The sequence below is a fragment of the Cetorhinus maximus genome, chromosome 24 (assembly GCF_964194155.1).
Source record: "Cetorhinus maximus chromosome 24, sCetMax3.hap1.1, whole genome shotgun sequence".
Classification (NCBI taxonomy): domain Eukaryota; kingdom Metazoa; phylum Chordata; class Chondrichthyes; order Lamniformes; family Cetorhinidae; genus Cetorhinus; species Cetorhinus maximus.
The window spans coordinates 33,579,892-33,586,401 of NC_135902.1; positions in this window are offsets into that span (position 1 = coordinate 33,579,892).

Sequence of the window (6,510 nt, forward strand, 5' to 3'; positions counted from 1 at the left end):
GGGGAAATTTTCCTGATTTGTATTATAAGTACAATTTTTCGGGCTCATGATATTTGTGTAATTCTTTTCCTTAGAATTGCTGTGATTCCGATTTGGATTTTTCCAAGAGCTTCAGTGATTATTAATAGTGGAAGCTCCAGAAAGAACCAAAGTAAGCTATATAAAATGACAAATGGAGAGATACTGTTTAGCAATGTTGGTGGTCACTGAATGCACCTACACTTTCATAGCAATGTTTTCAACCATTTCAAATGATGATTTTTTTCAGGGGCCAATTTCAGTTTAGTTGCACAATCAGGTGCTCAGGGAACAGGGCACACCCAGCGCCCACTTGTTATAACTACTGCAAGGCCTGAACCATTTTCATGCCTTTATTTCATTTAGTCATGGGATGTGAGCATCACTGGTAAGGCCAGCAATTATTGTCCATTGCTAACTACCCTTGAGAAGGTGGTGGTGAGCAGCCTTCTTGAACTGCTGCAGTCCATGTGATGTAGGTACACCCACAGTGCTGTTATAAGAAAGGAGTTCCAGGGTTTTGGCCCAGCGCCAGTGAAGGAACGGCGATATATTTCCAAGTCAGGATGGTGAGCAGCTCGGAGGGGAATTTCCAGGTGGTGGTGTTCCCATGTATCTGCTGCCCTTGTCCTTCTAGATGGTAGAGATCATGGGTTTGGAAGGTGCTGTCTAAGGAGCCTTGGTGAGTTGCTGCAGTGCATCTTGTAGATGGTACACACTGCTGCATCAATGGTGGAGGGAGTGAATGTTTGTGGATGCGGCACCAAAGAAGCGGGCTGCTTTGTCCTGGATGGTGTTGAGCTTTTTGAGTGTTATTGGAGCGGCACTCATCATGGCCCTCATTTGTATGCAGCTGGCAATCTGGTAGCACACAAAGCAGTATGAGTGCAGTCTTTGAAAGCTTGGATTCTGGGAAAGGCTGCAATGCTTCACTGTGTCCATAGAGCAGAGGTTCCAAAATGTGGGTCACGACCCCCAGTGGGGTTGTGGGAAGAGCAAGTAGAGTCACAATTTCCCTTTCCTCTGTGGCAACAATGGCAGCTGTGGAACCGAGAGTTTGGTGGGACAGTTCTATGATTGGCTCAGAGGTCCCTTGACATGTGCGACCACAGTCTTTTTCTTGCCTTGCTCTGGCGGGCATGGCCGAATGAAATCAGCTCTGAGGCCCGATTGCTGCCTCCAACAGAGCCTGAAAAGCAGTAGGAGAAAAAAAAACATTGCTGACTGTTCTTCATCCTCTCACCATTCTCATAACTCTACCCACTCCCCCTCAAACCTCTGTCCCCCTCACGGATCTCCCCCTACCCCCTACTCTCACTGCTCCCCCGCCCACCCCCTACTCTCACCACCCACCACCCCCCCTCCCCATCCACCCAACCCCCAGCCCACTCATCCAATCTCACTCTGGGGTTATAGCAGTTTTTAAAGCTTCAAGATGGGGCCACGGTGGAAAAAAGTGTGGGGAGCACTGCATTGGGAATGCAATGTACATGTTCATCCTGGTGTAGAGAACCTTGGTGAGCTCCCATTGCACGGCAAGCTGTGAGATATTGCTAATGTCCTCTGCTGCAGCCTGGATGACATTGTGGCATAAAAGCTAAGGGTTACGGAGTCCCTGGCAACCAGAGGCAGTGCTGTTCATGCCCTGGCTTCGGGCTCCACTGGGTGACATATCTCAAGGTATCCTCCTTGGTGAGGCTGAAGCATGAGAAGTCCTCCCTGCAGACTCATTATGTGTAAGACTTCCTGCACAGATCCCCCTTCTCCCTTTTCTCATGGTCTCTCCTGCTTCTTGCACTGTTCCCCCATCTCCTACAAAGCTGCCCATAACTGGAATAAATCATTTGCAAAGTAGACAAAAGTAGTCCAGCACCAGCACAATGTTTTCCCTAGCAGCCACAATTTACTTACAGAACAAGAAATTAGGCATGATTAGGCACAGGAGCCATCTAAGAGGACAACCTAGCAACTAAGTTGTACTGTGGTGCTCCATCCTTTAAATAGCACTCCTGCAGGGTCCTTGCTGACTGTTCACAGAATCACAGAGCTGACACAGTGCAGAAGGTGGCCTTTCGGCCCATTGTGTCTGCACTGGCTCTCTGAGTTAGCAATTCACCTGGTTAGCCATTCTCCTGTCTTCACTCCACAACCCTGTACAACCTTCCTTTTCTGAAAACTGATTAATTCCCTTTTGAATGCCTCAATTGAACCTGTCTCCACCACGCTATTGGGCTGTGCATTCCAGGCCCCAATCACTCGCTGCATGAAAAAGTTTGTCCTCTTGTCGCTTTTGTCAACTACTTTAAATCTGTACTCTTTCGTTCTGGATTGTTTCATGAGTGGGAACAATTTCTCCCTATCTGCTCTGTCCAGGCCCTTCACAATTTTGACTACCTCTACCTCTGTTAGCATTAAAAGTGACTCTGCGATTTTCTTGTGGCAGGTCAGGCACCGGGGCAGACCAATTTCACAAAAGGATCCCAGAACCAGTGTAGGACCTTTCTTTTAAAATACTATAATGATCTTCCCGAATTGGGCACTTTTGTACCTGCAAAAATGGGTCAGCTGATCAAATGTTTTGGCCAGAAAAGTTAGATGACAAACAGCAGTGTTCTTACACAATGTAACTATCCAACATTTCCATTAGCATGGAAACCTTCAGTCTATCCACCAAAAGTGGAATTTAACCTAATTCCACGTTGTGGAAATGTTTGTCATCCCAAGGTGTTCTAAACCACTCCATCGCACAATTATTCTTGAGTAATGGAGATCATTGTTGCTTTAATCAATGTTACGAATTTTAAGTTAAAGCCAAAAAGGATAAAGATTTGTTTTCCCCATTATTAATTTATTGTTGCTGCAATTTTTCCAAAGTGAAAAAGAAAATTGTATACAAATAGAAAAAATAAGCGCCCTGTAAAAATATAATTAAAACTTGGTGGAAAATATCACAATCTAATCCTTAGATTATTTATGAAGCAATCAATGTAAAATTACAGTCCTTTGATTTAATGTTGTAATGAAAAAATCATACAATCTACCCATGCAGATTAAAAATCAGATTTGATGAAATTGTAATGTAGTTGATACATGAATAAAAGGTTGATCTTTAGCTCTTTAATACCAGCTGGGGATGCCTGTCCATTTCTGCTGAACGTCTTCATTTAGTTTTAATAGATGCCTGGGAGGACCCAGATAGGGTTATATTAAAATTTAAATTACTTTTGTTGTCTGCTGACTCATCAGTTTGAATGAAAATAAAGGTAAATTATTAATGACACTGCTGACAGGCCAGCCAATGTTATTCCAATGGGACTGGCAGAAAGCCTAAAGATTGTCAGAATGTAACACCAAGAAACTTCCCTAAAACACATTTTATTTCTTTGCCAAAATTAATTCAGATTGTGTTTCTTAATCTTCTTCATTTAGTTCTTCTGTTTGGCACCCAAAACAATGTTTTAACTAACTGAAGTAGGCATGAAGCCTTGTCCTGTATTGCGTGACAGGATATCCATGAATGATGCTTAACTGATCATATAGATCTTGTCCACAGCCAATGAATCCTGGGGAAAGAACAGCCTTCTCCATTGGATCTGTAAAATAAGAGACCAGATTAGATGAACAGGGCATTAGCTTCCTGCCTATTGCAGCTGAACTTGCCTGGAAAAAGCCAATAGCACAAAAATTCAATGCTGTACTCCTTTTACATGCTCACATCCCAACCGTAAATAAAAACAACATGCAGCTTAATGTCTTAAATGTCCATCGTAAAAAAAAGTTTCCTAAATTAAGCTGAAACCTGAGCTCAAAGACATATATGTTCATAATTTGACATTCATAATAATACAGTTGGTTCCTTGGCATCCAACACTATATCTGGTGCTTCTTGATAAATGATCATAATCAGAGCAGCAAAGTAGGATGAAGCCACGGAGGAAGAGCAAGGGGAGGACATGATTAACACCATAAAGTCCTATCCCACACCCTTGACCTAGTTGTATTGCATCTATAAGCAATAGATCTGGTCATACAATATATTAATTAATAGCTTTGATCGGGACTTAACATACTAACTTGTAGAGAAATTGTTGGGCCACAGGAATACTGTGAAATGTACTCAAAAATCAAGGTGAGCTTTCTTAAAGCAAGAATTGGGGAATGCTGAGAATGTGGAACACTATGACCACATGGAATCATTGAGACAATTCACATTGATATGTATGAGGCAAAAAGGAATGGAAGGATATATTGATAGGCTGAGATGAAGTAAGATGGGAGAGTAATGATAGAAATTTCTCGTAAATTATGTATTTTTTTAATTTTCATGTAGCGCATGTACAACAGAAAGAACAAAATAACACAAACGTGGAAACAAAATGTCAATGTTCCTCCCACTTGTGCGCTCTCCATGTGCTGCATTGCGACTGTTAACAGCTCACTTCACGACGTTAAATATCACACCATGTACTGAGCCTAATTAAACAAAGGGCCTTTAATAGAACGTACTTCATCACCGTGGGAACCACCAAATGTTTGTATCATTGTTTACACTTAAAAAGCGTCAATAACCTTTTCATAACTTGATATGTTATCTTGTAAAGGATAAACTCCGGTATTGATCTGTTGGGCTAATAGGATCCAAGCCAATTGGTGAAGCTAACAAAGTCACAGAGCTTTTCTTTATCAAGAGAGTTTATTGACTTGTTCAGTCTCAGAACTCTCCTCCCATTCCACCCAGTTTCCCAGCTATTTCCTATTTATATGTGCTCAAAGACAATTGATACCCATCACCTGATTCTCTTAACCTTAACAGTGTAATTGACAAGACATTAACAAACCTTAGCAATGTAATTGACAAGACATTAACATGGTGGACCTGTTTCTGTGCTGTGAAATTCTACATAATTCTGTAACATCCACCATATATCCTGCTAGAATGCCTTAGATTTTTCAATAGCGATTTCCTTGTGTTAAGTAATCAACTGACTGATTCTGATTTACATCCTCATCTGACAAAAGGGGAAAATGATATAAGTAAGTTGTGTAAGGTCACAACATAATGTCAGCAGCCTCTTATTTACATTTATGTGAGGAGTTAAACTTGAAGCCTGGTGGAAGCCCATTGCTAATGTCTAACCATTTGTATTACTTCACTCATGCACATCTTTTGAAAGGTGATTTCAAATCAAATAGTTTGCATGCCTTTTCCAGATAAGAGCATTCCGATATTTAAAAAAACAATTTAAAATGCATTGCTCCACAGAATGAAGCTGATAAAGTATGGATGTGATATTTAAGAGCAATTTTCCTATTGCTGGCTTTCTCTACGACACACCAATGCCTTTCACACATGCAAGTCAAGGCTGAGACAATCAAGTAAAGAGAAAATAGAAAGGAGATATGTATAGAAGTAAAAAACAATGATGCATTACAATAGTCCTATTATCCAGATTCTGACTTGTAAACACCTTTTCCTATGATTGAAGGAATGACAGAAATGTCTCGTAAATTATATATTTTTTCATTTTCATGTAGTGCATGTACAACAGAAAGAACAAAATAACACAAACGCGGGAACAAAATGTCAATGTTCCTCCCACTTGTGCGCTCTCCATGTGCTGTATTGTGGCTGTTAACAGCTCACTTCACGACGTTAAATATCACACCACGTACTGAGCCTAATTAAACAAAGGGCCTTTAATAGAACATACTTCATCACCGTGGGAACCACCAAATGTTTGTATCATTACTTACACTTAAAAAGGGTCAATAACCTTTTCATAACTTGATATGTCAAATCAGTTCCTGGCCATTTTTCTTTGCATAATATCAGTAATCCATCTATACAATTAAAAGGCTTGCATATCATGCATCACTCATTTAAGATAGGAATTTCCTCTGATTGGTGAATAGGACGCTTCTTTTACTTGGAATTCCTCTCGTTATTCATGTGGGGCAGTTGACAGGAGTAAAACTGTTGGTCATTAGCTTACGTCCACTGGGAGCAAGAATAATTTCCAGCTGATCCCTGAAGTGAAAGTCATGCTGTCCGATGACAGTATTAACCCAGCTACATTCTGATATAGATAGTTAGTTAAAGACTAGTGTATCCATCAGATATACTATCTGACATTGACTAATGTTTGAACTGAACAGGGGTTCCATACACCACACACATAACACCTATTCAACAAGCATGAAGGTTTCAAAGTAATGTGAAATTGTTAGAGGTAAAAGGCTTTTTGTTAAAGTTGGAAAGGCATGCATAGAAAATTGCAGAGTTCTGTGGACGATTCTCTGAAGAACATGCATTGCACCATTATTTTCTCCATTACCATTTTTTAACTCATTTTATTTACTTGTATTAAATCTGGTAAACCCCTTGCCTTGATTTTCTTTAAAGTTTCCCTCATTAGAACGTAGAAACTGTTTTCTATTCATTCATCAAACAGTGGGCTGGATTTCTTGCTGGCAGCAGAGGTCCAGCTGCTG